This window comes from Sus scrofa, chromosome 16, assembly GCF_000003025.6.
Source record: "Sus scrofa isolate TJ Tabasco breed Duroc chromosome 16, Sscrofa11.1, whole genome shotgun sequence".
Classification (NCBI taxonomy): Eukaryota; Metazoa; Chordata; class Mammalia; order Artiodactyla; family Suidae; genus Sus; species Sus scrofa.
This window is the reverse complement of record NC_010458.4, coordinates 37186467-37201956: the sequence shown is the minus strand read 5'-3', so window position 1 is coordinate 37201956 and position 15490 is coordinate 37186467. Positions and strand designations below refer to the sequence as shown.

General features: G+C 35.0%; 1 long non-coding RNA gene across 1 annotated transcript; it reads right to left on the bottom strand.

The window, feature by feature from the left end:
- On the bottom strand, positions 3976-7815 carry LOC110257320. Its single transcript, XR_002339778.1, has 3 exons — positions 6923-7815; positions 6769-6834; positions 3976-4271 (listed from the first exon to the last, which is right to left on the bottom strand). It is a non-coding gene; the product is annotated as an uncharacterized LOC110257320 (long non-coding RNA).

Here is a 15490-nt window from a genome sequence, read left to right as displayed (position 1 = left end):
ATGAAACAACTCCAAAACTCAGTCTTTTTCATAGAAACTGAGTAGTACATGTGAAGGAAAACTCATACAGAGGATATTTTCAAAATTCAAATTTAATGTTTTAGTGAGATTTAACATCATAAAGAAGAGAAAATCTGTCAAATAAAAAAGCAAGTTTGGCTTTTCTATTCTTTTATCCACTCTTTCTAGGCTTCATTTTACTTATTGCCTCATTTAACTTGTTGAGAAAAGATGGGGCACTTAATCAGAGAATTGTGTCTACCGAAATAATTCACAATTTCTACAGCTAGAGTACTTTCTGATCTCAGCAGGAAGCAAATATCTGTAGCTGGGTCATTAAAGGAGATGAATGATCATTTAATGTATTTTAAAGGGTTTCTGGTTGGCAACTTCACATAGATGCTTTCAAAACTGGAACACTGGCAGATGTGGAGACTAGTAGCTCTAGGTCATAGCAAAATGAAGTTTGTGCTGAATTCCCTTGATTCAGTCTTTGACGCATTTGGAGATGTTACTACAGCAACAGATTATGTCACCTGAAGTTCAGAAGAACATTTGAAAATGTCAGAGGAAATGAGTAATCCTTACCTGGAGAAGGAGAGCAGGTAGCGACGCCTCTTACCAGAAAGTGACAGTGGTAACTACAGCACTAATGATGCCTGTCTATTATTAAAGAAATACATGTGGCTATGGCCTCTGCTATTAATGAGCACCCATAAGACAACTCATAAGAATTACAATATTTTAGGCATTCTTCTGATCTTTCTAAAGCACACATATAGCTCATAATTGGACATTCTTTTAATTTTATTTTTTTTTGCTTTTTAGGTCTGACCTGAGGCGTACGGAAGCTCCCAAGCTAGGGGTCAAACTGGAATGGTAGCTGCTGGCCTACACAACAGCCACAGCAACACAGGATCTGAACTATATCTGTGACCTACATCATAGCTCATGGCAACGTCGGATCCCCCACCCACTGAGTGAGGCCAGGGATCGAACCCTAATCCTCATGGATACTAGTCAGATTCATTTCTGTTGCACCACAACAGGAACTCCCTGGACACTCTTCTTACTTAAATAAAAAAGGCAACTATTCTTTTCGTTTTTTGGTCTTTAGTAGTTTACCTTTTAAAAAGCAGCATGACTGCCAATACATGTGCTGTAATTTTAATGTGTCAGTATTTTAAGAAATGGAAATTATTACACAAATGATCTTTTGTTGGAAAAATAAGGTGAGTTACCATAACTCTCAGAAAGTTATAATCATGATTTTCACTAAGAAGTGTGTAAGATAACTAAAAGTGATGTTTAAAATGCTATCGCAGTCTTTGTAGTTACTAAAGGTGATACGCATATAAATATATACATACACATTTTATACAGAACTAAAAAGGAAAGTTTGTTTTAAAAATAGGTTGCCTTTATTGTGTATGTTTTCTTAAATTCAGAGGTTCAAAGCCAATGATGCATTTTTAAATGCAATTCTACTTCAGTTTTTTACATTTTGAAGTCACTTATAGATGGGTCTCAAATGGCAAATAGAATTTCAGCTTCTTTGAAAATGTAGGACTGGTGAGTGCAAGCTATTTCCGGAGGCCGCCAAGCAATTGCTTCATTAGTACCTAAAGAAGAACCCCAACAACCCTGGTCACTAATTGCATATTTTGTCAAGCCAAATTTTCATCCCAGGGAGAAAAATGTTAAAGCTCCATATAATTTTTAAGCAAACTGAATCCTCGTTTCCTGGATCATGATGCTTTGTTATGTCTAGACCTTATTTGTAGCACACTGCATTATGTCGCCCTGCTTTCACGGAAAAATAAGAACACCTGTTGAAAAACGTCCTTTCAGATATTGACTTAGGCCATCAGTAAAGACAGAAGAAAAATATTCCCCAGGGTTCTTACATGACCCCAAAGTTAACAAGGCGTATGGTGTTTTTCCCTGCAGCAAAGCCATTTTTTTTCACCCACTATCGCTACCTTCCAATCCCAAGACTGTATTGGTGACCCTTCTGTGTACTTTCCTAGTAAGAACTCTATTCAGGGCTCATGTGGTCTTCTAAAGTTCTTAACTTGTGCTGTAATTGTCTGATAACCTGCCCCCAGCATGCACCTGGTGCTTATGATCATTCGATAATTGATTTATTGAATATTATATCTCATCTGTTCTAATATGTACATTTTAATATCACTGCTGTGTCTTGAACTCAACAATGTCCTATCATTGCTATTGACCTGAGGACCATGATCATAATTGAAATAAAAGCTGTTTATGCAGTGCAGTGGAATATAATTTGATTTTAATGAAGCATTCATTCATTATTTGAAGAAAATAACCGCAATTTTCTGTGTTCTTATGAAACAATCACTGATTGCTTTTGTGGCCTTGTTCTTTTAGTGTATGGGCTGCAGACAGCAGCACATCGTCACCTGAGCACTAACAGGAATGCAGAATCTCAGGGCCCACACCAGACCTCCTGAATCAGAATCTGCATTTTAAAGAGATCCCCAACTGCATATGCCCATTAAACTTGGAAAAGCATTGCTTTGTGGGACCTAAGAAAGGAAGACACCCTTAAGATGAGGCCATTTTACATTTTTGTTGTAGTGATACGTCAATGAGCATTCTCCTTCTCACCTGCTGAAAACTGCAGCTGAAGGCAGGGAAATGGTTGCAAGCCCCCAGATTACAAAAAAGAAAATTCAAAACCAAAGTAGGCTGGGATCAGTGACTTACATGGGGAACACGTCTTCTTTCAAGGCATTATGAGGTATTGTCACACTGATTAGTTGGAAGCTTTGCTTTCTTTTCCAGTGATATTTAAGTTCATGTTCTATCTTCTAACTTGTGATTTTGTGCATTTCTATGACATGCGGTGTTTCTTTCCTCTAAAGATCAGTTTTCTGAGGGCAGAGTCAGGGTGTTGACCTAGCGCCTGGTTGCGTCTCTAGCACCTAGTGCAATGTGACCGGCAAAGAGTGAGCACACAATATCTATTTATATGAGGGAGAGGAATTTACACTTTTTAAACATTTTCTTTTTAGGGCCACAGGTGTGGCATATGGAAAGTCCCCAGGTTAGGGGTCAAATCAGAGGTACAGCTGCCAGCCTACACCACAGCCATAGCAACACAGGATCTGAACCTTGTCTGCAACCTTCACCACAGCTCACGGCAATGCCAGATCCTTTGACCCACTAAGAGAGGCCAGGGATCAAACCCGCATCGTCATGGGTATTAATCGAGTTCCTCACCCTTGAACCACAATGGGATCTCCCTCTCTTTTTTTCTTTGAAAGAATGAAAATATTTCTGAGGTTTATTGTTTCAAATCACTAAATCCCATGAACAGATGAGTATGGTAGTTTCTAGGTCTCAAATATAAACTGGGACCAGGGGCAACATTAAATGGAATATGACTTATACAGATTTTAGCATAGGACTTATACGGAGTATGAGACAGAGAATCTAGAACCTGAGTTACAGCCCCAGGCCCACCCCTTTATGCCAAGCTCTCTACCTGCAGTCTCTCTACTTCCTTATCCTTCCAAAGACTGGACCATGCGAGGTCTGCAAGATGAGCTCTAGGTCTCCTGCCAGGTCAGTTTCTGGGCTGTTGTCTGGCCTCCTAAAGCCCTATTGTCCATCCTTATTCTACCTTCTGTGTTTCCTTGGTTGTGTATAAATTTGAACTCCCAGTGAGATAAAAAGGTAATTAGCAGGTTGAGATTAACATATATACACTACTATATATAAGATAAATAACAAGGGCCTTACTGTATAGCCCAGGGAACTCTATCAGTATTTTATAGTGAACTTTAAGGGAAAAGACTCTGAAAAAGAATATATATAGCTGAATATCTGTGCTGTTCACTTGAAACTAACACAAATTGTAAATCAACTATACTTCAACTTACAAAGTTTTTTAAAAAAGGTCATACTTGAAAAGGTAAGGATCCTGTTTTTGTCAATATTATGTTCAGTAACACCTATAAGCTTGCAGGACATCTAATTGAAAATGAAATGCATAATTTAACTGAATAAAATTGAAGAGCTAAATTAAAAACATGAGCTATATTTTTGCCCTGTTCCTAGAAGTTTTAATATTAAGATTTTTTGATTCTGACACTAAAGATTTTGTCTTTGAACAAAATATCCTTTTTTCTCTTTTTCAACTTTTTAAAGACTGTGGGGAACAATGACAACTTTATTTCTAGAATTCTCCAAAGATCATTTATGTGCATAAAGATGTATCATAGTTGGGAAGACATCTGAAAAAAAAAATAACAGAATTGAACTTAAGTTTCAATCAGATGAACAAGTCAATATTCCATAAATATTAGTCATACAGTTGTGGAAAATTCAAGTTAGAATCAACAACTGTATAGTATTTTTTCATCATTTTCTTTAAAATTATGACCTAATTTTCATGTTTTGCAAACTACATACTTTTCAGTAAATTCGGCTAGAATTGGTGCAAGTGTAAATCTGAAATGAATATAGACGGCAGGCAGAGTCTCTTTCTACTCCCAATCCTGGCTTTGATTCTGTACTTCCATTTCTGGCTGTCATTAGAGCTCAAAGGTGCTGATTTATTGTCGTCCAGATGTAACTGCCACACATATGTTTGAGGCACTTAAAGGAATCTGAAAGTAAGGGCTGTTTTAGGATCGGGTTACAAATCTCATTTTAGCTGATTTTTATCCTCACCATCTTAAAGATTAAAACTCTGTAATTACCTACTATTCATGATTTAGAATATGTAGAATATGATCTATTTCCAGACAAATGGAAATTAACATGCATTTAGATATTTTCAAAAGAAGATTTTGGAGATATGCAAGTGTCCTTTAAAAAGCACGGAAGGGCTACAGAGTAATCTCAGTATGTCATCTTTGCTTCTCTATGCAACTTGTTCATCTACATTTTTTCTTCTCACCTTACTCTTTTAAAAATATTAGTAGCATCTTTAGTCTTTTCCCTCTGTTGGCTTAAATGTCTTATTTCTTAGTCAACTAGTTTGTAGCCTAGGCTTGAAAGCATGGATTCATTACTAGGCCAGTTTGTCTCTCCTCAGAGAAGCACCCTTCTTCCTCAGATACCCAAGAGAGACTAGGAAGAGGAATTAGGCCAGAGTAGCAGCACTACAAAGAATCTTTAAGTCAAGTAGTCCAGGAGTTGCAAACTAATAACCCTCAGGCCCACGTGTTATTTTGTTTAAGACCTTTACTGAAATGTGACTGATATATCTTAAAATTCACTTTACCCACATTATTTTCTAATGGATTTGATTTCAAAACTCATAAAATCTAAATTTTTGGCTTATGTTGGAAAATTAATGCATTTGGGAACACAGGGTCTGAATTTCCATAAGGACAAAAATAGCTGGAGCTGAATGCATTTTTTTTTTTTTTTAAGGTGGGACATGATTTCTCCAGTTTGACACAGTTTCCTCTGTACCTTTTCGCCCTGTACTCAGCCTGCTTCATGTGTTAAGCAGGCACTGTGCCTGAGATACTGGGTCTAAGTCCAATCCCCATTTAATAAATAAATTCATTTAGGCCAGAGAGATAAAGTGAATTGTCCAAGTATATTAAAAGTAATTTATCCACTTTGTGCATACCACAAATTACTTTAGAGATATTAAAACAGGTTTTAATTACAATTCTTAGTGGCAAAAATAGAATTTACAAAACAATGCTTCTATATTACTAAATTCTTTCCATGAATTTCTAATGGATTTCAATCTGCAGTCTGAAAAATACTAAATAATGTCTATGTATTTGAAATCATAACAGATCCTCAAAAAATTCTAATAAACTTTAAGTTTTAAGGATTTAGTGTCAAAGAAAAGTAGTATATGAATAATAATAGAGTAAAATCTAACATTTATTTGTTGAGTACCTACTATAAGTAAGACATTATGAAAAGATGAGAATAAAGGAGAAGACTTGAAAAGAATAAGACAGGATAAAAAGTCACCCTATTTTATTTGTGTGATTTAATTTTTATGACATCAATAGAAAAGAGGGATTTTCTTTTGGTTTGAGTCATTACAGAAATTAAAGATTCCAGAGCTATGTTGTCCATTATCTTCCTCACTAGCCATATGTAGCTATTTAAATTTCTATTTAAATTAATCAAATTAAAAATTAAAAATTCTGTTTAGTCACACTGGCCACATTTCAAATACCCCACAAGCCATGTGGAGCTAGTGGCTACCATTTGGACATACAGATATAAAGCCTTTCCATTATCACACAAAGTTCTTTTGGACAGCACTGCTCTAGCATAATATCTTTTGAGGCATCGGAATCATGTTTGGACAAAAATTTAAATTGCCGCGTGCCAGCTGTACACAAATTAACCCATGCATATTTTATAGTCTTTTATGAAATCCAGTAAGTGGTAGCTGTCATCATCCAGACAACAGTCATTTCCTTTAGAGAAGTTTAAAAGTAAACTAATGTGCACTAAATGAGTTAGCTGTGGAGTTATCTTAAACTGGTTTCTTTAAACCTATATTTGAAGCTTTCCTCTACCTTAAGTGCAATTGTTCGGCATGATTAACTAGCATTAATGTCAAGTGATTCTTATTTCATGAGAAGGAATTAGGGCAAAGGCAAGTGTTGATAACTTTTACAGTATTTTCTTGAAAGCTTAAGGAATATATAAACTGCAAGACAATGCAGCTTCTCTATCAAAATACTGAGTAGTCTCTTGCAGCAGTTTCTGAAGGCAAAACAAAAATGTGGCAGAGACACTTACTTGCCAGTCTCACTGTGATTTTTCAAGCCCCCATTGGTCGTTAAAGGAGAAAACACCGTGTTGGTTCTAAAGTCAGGAACAGAAGGAATGATTTTCCAGCCACTCGAGTTTATCTACCTGAGCCAAGTGACACAGGATAACTCATCAATCTCACCATCTTTTCCCTAAGGCGTTATCCTGATTTGGAGAAGAGAAGGCTGGAAGTACTTCTGCAGAGTTTCTTTAGCTCCAACTTCAGACCCAAAGCCCCTTGTTCTTCAGCTTTACTTAAACCCAGTCAGAACTCACAGCTCCAGACCAATGCTTTTCTGCCTTTTTGACAACAGCTCACAGAAATATCTTCCACACTGGAATCAAGTAAAAGTACATAGCTGCAGTAGAAGTTTAACAAACAATATTTATCTCTAATACTGAGCACCCTCTGATTTTTTTTCTTTTTCTTTTATTTGGTATCATTATTTTAAAATGCTGGTTGAGACCCATAAATTGTTTCTGTGACCACTAATAGGTTGCCAACTTCAGTTCAAAAAATACTGCCCTTAGCAATACTGGAATAATCTTTACCCATTCCTGGATATGAAACCTCCTTGAAAATTGGCTAAAATATGCACAAACATGATAGCTCATGCAGATATGTTGATCTTTCTGAAACATGGGTGGAAGTACTTTTCTGTTGCTGCACTTTTGACCTGAGCTTTCCTGGTGACTTGTCAGGACTGTTGTTTCCACTTGCCAGAGGTTCAAAAGCTCTGCTCAAAATGGGCTTGTTAATGTTTCCACTTGCCAGAAGCAAGTTCAAAGGCCTTTCTCAAACTAGCTCATTATGACTTGGGAGATAAATGGGTTCACCTTTGTAGAGAGCTATTACTATGAATTATTTTTCCCTCTCCTTATAATCTCTTCCAGTACAGTTGTGGTAAAATTATAAAAACAAAAGTTGATTTTTTTTTTTAAGAGGCAGGAAAATCATACCATTCTATAGAATACGATGCAAGGAAAATATATCAAATGATTCTAGAGAATCAAGTTTTTTCTATAACCATTTGTATTCAGATATTTTGTAGCTAAAAATATACTGATTTAGTAAAATATGCATATTGAAAATTATTCCCAAACCTCAATTACTGCCTGGCTTATTTACAGAAATTATCACATATTTTTAATAACAAATGTTTTATAGATCTTCAGAGTTATTATATTTCTACTTTGTTTATAGTACCTTGTGATCTATAACATATTCTTGTTTTTGCTATGTTGATTAATATTACCAGTTAATAATGATAGTAATATTCTCACAACAACCTCAATGCCTCAAAGGATAGGTACTTTTGTTTCGATTATGGAGTAGAAGAAAGACAGGAATTGACCATAGCAAATGAAGTTCCTATTGTAACTGCTTGTTACAGCTTGGTGATCCTGGACAAGTCGCTTGATTTCCTTGTTAAACATGCAGGATGTTCTAGATTTAAAAGAGATAACAGAGATATTTAAATTTAATTGCCGAGCTCAGCAATGAGAGCACCTTAGGTCCTGGGATGTTTGTGCTGAATCTGAATGAGGGGCAAGTGGGTTTTCAAGCCTGCACAGCCTGCTTTCCTTCCCTTTTTTGAGACTGCCTTTATCTTATTTAATGCAATTTCTAACATATTTAATTTAACGAAGAAAGAAAATCCAGAAAACTAAGTCTGCATCAGTCTACATCTAAGTTAAGGAAATGAGAAATCAATAACTCTACATTAGGAAGAAAGAGAGGTTAAGAAAGATTAATCTCCGCTGATTTGGGGATGTGGTTTTCCGGTTTACCTAACTCAGATTGGTTTCAAACTGTTGCCTTTGTTTGCATTCTGCTAAGAATAGATGGCCACTAAAGCCAGGAAACAGGATCACAGAGAGAAAAACAATATGCCTATTGCTCCCCCATATGTATCATTGATTTCTGATAAAGAATAAGGAAGGCATATCTCATTAAAACAAATATAAGAGATGTAAGTTTTTCTGGGTTTTTAGCAAATTAGTGTGTACCTACTTCATGCCAGGCATACCTATTGCTATGTGCTCTTTGTATAATGATGATGTGATTATGAAGGTGGGGATGGATAAACTAACAGTTACTGAGTTCTTACTATGTCCCAGGCATTCTCCTAAATGTGTGTGGATATTAACTAAGTTAAATCCCCCAACAATCTACAAAAAGTCACTATTATTATCCCATTTTATGGATGAAGAAATTGAGGCACAGAAAGTTTAAAGAACTTGTCCAAATTACACAGTAGTAAGTAAAGAAGCTGGAATCAAACCCTCAAAAGCTGACTTCAGAGGCCAATCTTTATACCATTATGGTTATGTTCTCTACTTAATCCTTACAATAGCCCTCTAAGATAAAGGCTAAAAGGCTGGTTTTATCATTCTATAGGTAAAGAAACTGACACTTAGAGAGGAGATGGATCCTAAAATATTGCTACAAAATTCATAAGTAGGTTTCTTAGCTAGAATTTAAGCCAAGAACTTTTGACTTTAATCCCCGACACTTTCATTTATCTAACATATATATGCATGAGTATTATATCTCTCTATATATACACACACACGTGGCATGTACATGTATATATTCAGTGGTAGAACACAGAAGAAACCTAAGGAAATCTATATAATGAGACAAAGGGAATGTTTGCTTTTATAATTGACAAACTCTTCTTCTAGTTCTGTTCATTTTGTTGAGAGAAAGGAATTTTTAGAGTCAGGAAAAAAAAGTACATTTTTTTTTTCTGCTCTTTAATATCTTACAACAAAAATTCTGGGACATCCTTTATCATACCTAGGCTATAAACATCAAATATATTTTAAAATATTCTTGAGTAATAAAATAGTCACCTTTATGATAGTTCTATCAATTCAGTACTCAATTAAGCTACTCTGATTTAATTGATCCCCTTTCTACAGTTCAGAGTAATAAAGGCAAACATTTGTTTTTTATCTTTTACACACTGCTCATACCTGACATCCACAATACTGAATATATTGGTCTTCATTTAAAACTCTTGTCTTAAGGGATCAGCCTCAGCCAAATACAACATTCAGATATGAACACACTCCACAAAATAAGACATACTTTGTTTCTAGAAGTGTATCGCTGAAATGGAATGAACTTATATAAAAAAAATTAAGAAGGCAGATGTATAGATAAACCCTCCCTCACCCTAAATATTTTCTGAAGGAGCTGATATCTAGTGAAGACATTCAGCACTTTTCACTGTATCACCCATCTTTTCTGTCTTAGATCTTTCTCAACTTTTCCTTAAACTCTCTTGTCTCAATGTTTTAACCACTTGACATGCAATGGTGACCATGCTGGCAGAAACGACTGGTGTGCTGACCAAATTTTATGAAAGGTCACAATGCTTGCCTGAGGGCTCAATTTTAAGTTTCATTGAGCAGAGAATTTCTTTCTACTCATTGATGAGGATAAAGGGGAAAATGGCCTTAAGAGAGTCATGATTTGCTTTTCTGCTTCAGAATGTTGACAAAATAACAACTGTGTCATCTCCCAGTTTATCTCCTGGTAGGACCAGTGTCCTGAGGGAGAGGCCAGAGAAGGAAGGGTGCAATCTCATGGCAATCTTGTTATCTGTCTGGAAAACCTCTTTTCCCTTTGCTTCTCCTCCAACATTTCTTTGTTAAGGCAACTGTGTGATATGACCATGGGGCTATTTTATAGCTCTTCCTCAGACTTGAAGCAGATCCAGTTTTCCTTGGAGTTGGCTTTGTTCATAGAAAGTATGGAGGGAAGTTTTGCCAAGTAGACGTTAAATCCAGGGTATTTCTAGAATGAATTAGACTGACCCTCTAGTTGAGAACACAGGGATGGGTTGACTGTCCCATTCATATAAATACTTAAACTTACAGAAATCTAGCTATTGCACAACTAAATTAATTAATCAAATAATGGTCAAGGAACGAACTCTCTACCTCCCTCCCTTCCTTCCTCCTTTCCTTCTTTCTAGCCCAAAATCAGAGCAAGCTAGAATATAGCTAATGAGAGAAGCTGACTGACACAGAGTTGAGAAGAAAAGATTGACAGAATGTTCAGCATTAATTTTGTAAGAAAGCTTTAAAGTTATTTTTATTTCATAGGGGTGATCATAGCCATGCTCCTCTGACTTGAAAGAACTGAATTTCGCCCCCCAGATATACACCAAATAAAATACTGGTAAATCAGAAACATATGCTAACACAGCTGGTCATATTTTGAATAATTAAATGCAAAACTATTGAACAAATATTAAAAGTTCAGTGACATGACACCACGTTTCCCTAGGCTTAAGTGAAATGATATCCTTACAGATAAAATATGTCATCATTTGTCAAAAAAAAATAAGCAAAGAAAGGAAAAAAGAAAAAAGTAAAATACAATATAACCTCTAAAACTTACTGTCCTCTAATGTAAAATTTTGCTCTTTTTTCTGTAGCTTGTAGAAGAATGAGATAGATCTGTATGCAGAAAAAGTTTATCTAATATAAATGATAATAAGTGAAACAAGTAAGATGTATGCACAGTATCAATGCAGCTTTTTAATAAAAGCTATATGCATGTTTGAATGTTTGAATGTCTATAAACAGTGTCTAGAAGGATTCTGCATCAGACATGCCTCATGTAGAACTTTAGGTCTGCTCAGCCTCACCCATCTTGTGTTCTCGGCCCTGATGGATGGATGGATGTCCTGAGGTGCAGTTTGTAAGGTTTTAGAGGATGACCCTGAGGGATTAGCAACCAGCAGCACTGAGCTGCCTCCAGGGAAACAATGCCCTTGAGAAATCCCTCTTTCCCAGCCTCATTCTCCTTGTTCTTACTCCTGTCCCACTCATTGATTGTACACCTTAAGAAAACAGAATGCATACACCTTGTCTGAGACACACACAACCTTAGCAATGGCTGCATAGAAGAATGAGGTTAGAGGTGAGGAATTTTGCACCTTTTTTTCCTGTAGTTTTCATTTTGGTTTTGATGAGCAGATTCTACTTTTTCTTAGAAGCTGAAAAAAACATGCATTTATTATCTCACAATTCTTAATGGGTCAGGAATTGGAGTACAGCTTAGCCAGGTCCTCTGCAATCAAGATGTCTCCTGGGCTTTGTTCTGTCTGGAGCTCAGAGTCTTCTTCCAAGCTTATGTGACAGCTGGAAAAATTCAACAGGGCTCAGGTCCTGTTTTCTTGCTGACTCTGATCTGAGGTTCACTCTCTGCTCCTGGAGGCTGCCTGCACTTCCTTTCCATGTGGCCCTTTCCATATGAGAAACTTCCCATTTTCATCAGATAAAGGAGGTTTTCAGGTAAACTATTTTCCATTTCTAAACAGATTCCTGGGCTAAGAAAATCTTCCATTTTAATATTACTCATTTTGTATGTTATTTGGTGGTTTTCAAACATCCTTGTCCAACCCAATCTACTAATTATTGCTCTTAGTCAAAACAGACTTAAAAAAAAAGAATCACAGGAGTCCATATCTATTCCTTGACCTGCCTTTATAGTCAGTGCTTTAGGACATCTTTAAAAATAACATTGTTCTTGATGTTACATGAGGAAAGGTTACACCAGGAAAGGGAAGCAGAAACAGTTAAAAAAAAGTGTCATTCTTTTGGTCTAAGTTCTTTTTGTTGAAATAAAATATTTTTGCCAAATCTTTGCTGGCTACTATTGGATCAGTGGTTGGTAGTGGCTCAAAACCATGAAGAAAAGGGAAAATTCTATGAATGCTTTCTACGTCTTCCAAAATTAAATGCCTCTAAATGTGAAAAAATCTTATGAAATGTGACTGATTACTATCTTTAAACCTTGTCTTGAGATTCGGCTTCAAATAGCTCTCGGTTTTATGAACTCAAATGATCCTTTGATTCTGTCATCAACTACTGGAAGCCAATCATTTTTAAAACTCTTCGTTAATAATAGATTCCACGTAAGGAATCTTATTTACCATGTGCCACCCAGACACAGAGTTTTTTTTTTTTTTTTTTTTTTTTTTTTTTTAAATCACTTAGAGCCACACTGTCTAATAGAATCTTCTGCAATGATGGAAATATTCTATACCTGACCCATGCATTACAGGAGCCATTGAATACTTGAAATATGCAAATGAGGAAATAAACTTTAAATTTTATTATTTAAATTTAAATAGACAGAAATGGATGCTTGCTACTTTACAGGATAGCACAGATTTAAAACAATGCTTCTCAAACTATGAACCCACACTATTTGGGATACACAGTTTCTTAAAAAGTCTGTAAATCCACAAAAGCAGTGAGTATACTGTTAGGGTGTGGGTTTAGAGTAGGGAGGCAAATATTATGAATTTGAGGCTATTACTTAGCTCTCTGGGCCTCAATTTCTACTTTTACTAAATTTGGAATAATAATAAAAATGCAATTTCATAGAATTGTGAATTAGATTATATTTATGAACATTTAACATAGTGACTAGATTGTAAAAAAGAACAAAAAGGGCAAACTGGTAAGCACTTAAATACATGTAAATTTATTTTGAATTTAAAAAATTTTCATTTAAAAGAGTTACTGATCCATAAATTCATCAATTTGTATTTTCTCCCTCAATGAATATAGTAACTGTAACTTCTAGGTGTTGGGACATTTTTAATATTAATGCTGTAGTTAATAAGGAGTGAACATATTGAAAAAATGTACTATCTAAAAATTTTTATATAGGAAAATATACAAAGTCAGGTCTTTTTTTAATGATTAGAAATATACTTTGTTGGATTTGATTTGCTAGTATATTATTGTTGAGGATTTTTGCATCTATGTTCCATGAAATATATTGGTCTGTAGCTTTCATTTCTTGTCATTATCTGGTGTTGGTATTATGGTACTGTTGGCCTGATAGAATGAGTTAGGAAGTATTCCCTTCTATCTTCTGGAAGACATGATATAGAATGTATAATCTCTTCCTTAAATGTTGATAGACTTCACCAGTAAACCAATCTGGACCTGGTACTTTGTGTTTTTTCAAAGGTTATTAATTATTGATTCAACTTCTTTAATAGATACAAGACTATAAAATTGTCTGTTTCTTGTGTGAGTTTTGACAGACTGACTTAACTGGCTCATTTTATCTAAGTTATGAAATTTGTGCACAGAGGTGTTCACAAAATTTCTTTATATCCTTTTAATGTCTGTGGGGTCTACAGTGATGCTCCCTATTTCACTTCTGATATTAGTGATTTGTGTCCTCTCTTTTTTCTTGGTTAGCCTGGCTAGAAGCTTATCAAAATTGCTGGTAAAACCACTGGTCCTTTTCAAAGAACCAGCTTTTTTCTTCTTTTCTAATGTATGCATGCATGCTATTCTATTACATGAATTTAAAATGCAAAATTCCCTCTACATAGTTTCTCTGCATTTATGAATTTCAGTAAATGATATTTTCATTTTAATTTAGTTCAATATTTAAAACTTTCTCTTGAAAGTGTGTTTTTTAATCTCCAAGTATTTTGGAATTCTCCAGATATCTTTCTGTTACCAATCTACTTCCACTGTGGTCTAGGAGCAGATATTGCATGATTTCTATTCTTTTAAATTTATTAAGATGTATTTTAGGGCACATAATGTGGTCTGTTTTGTTGAATATTGCATGTGACCTTGAGAAGAACGTGCATCCTGCTGTTGCATGGAGTAATTGATAAATGTCAATTATACGTAGTTATTGATGGTGTTGTTGGGTTCAGTGAAGTCCTTACATCATTTTGATAGAGAGGTGTTAAAATCTCCAACTATACTAGTGAATTCATCTATTTCTCATTGTGGTTTTGGTAGTTTTTGTCTTATATTTCAATGCTCTGTTTTTAGTTGCAGACACAAAAACTGTAGGTCTTCTTGGAGTTTTGAACCCTTTATCATTATATCGTCGTGCCCCTCTTTATCCTCAACAACTTTCTTTGCTCTGCAGGCTACTCTGTCTGAAATTAATATAGCTACTCCTACTTTTCTTTTTTTAGTGTTAGCATAGTGTATCTCCATCCATTTATTTTTAATCGATATGTATCTTTATATATTTAAAGGAGGTTTCTTATAAATCATATACAGGTGAGTCCTGTGTTTTGATCCCCTCTGACAGTCTGCCTTCTCATCAGGGTATGAAGATCATTAATGTTCTCAGTGACTACTGATGTTGTTAAATAAGTATCTTATTTGTTACTGTTTATTTGTTGTTCTCCCCCCTCCATTTTTGCCTTCTACTCTTCTTCTGCCTTTTGTGGTTTTAAGTGAGTGTTTTGTGTGATTCCTTTTTCTTTTTTTAGTGTTATCTGTTGTACTTATTTTTTTCATTTTTTAATAGCCTAGAGTTTAATATATATATTTACAACTATAATATATTTACAACTATTCCAAGTCCACTTTCAAGTAACTCCATACTACTTTATGGGTAGTACAAATGCCTTATAATAACAAAATAATCCTAATTTCTCCTTCTTGTCCCTTATATCATTACTGCTATTCATTTTATTTATATAAGCATATGTATAAATATATATCTAACTGAATACATTGTTGCTATTATTGTAAACAAACTTTTATCTGTTAAATCAATTAAGAATAAGAAAAGTAAAAATTTTTATTTTATCTTCATTTATTGTTTCTCTGGTGTTTTTCCTTCCTTTATGTAGTTCTGAGTTTCTGACCTAGAGCTGGAAAAATGTGTGGCATGTAATAATTCTCA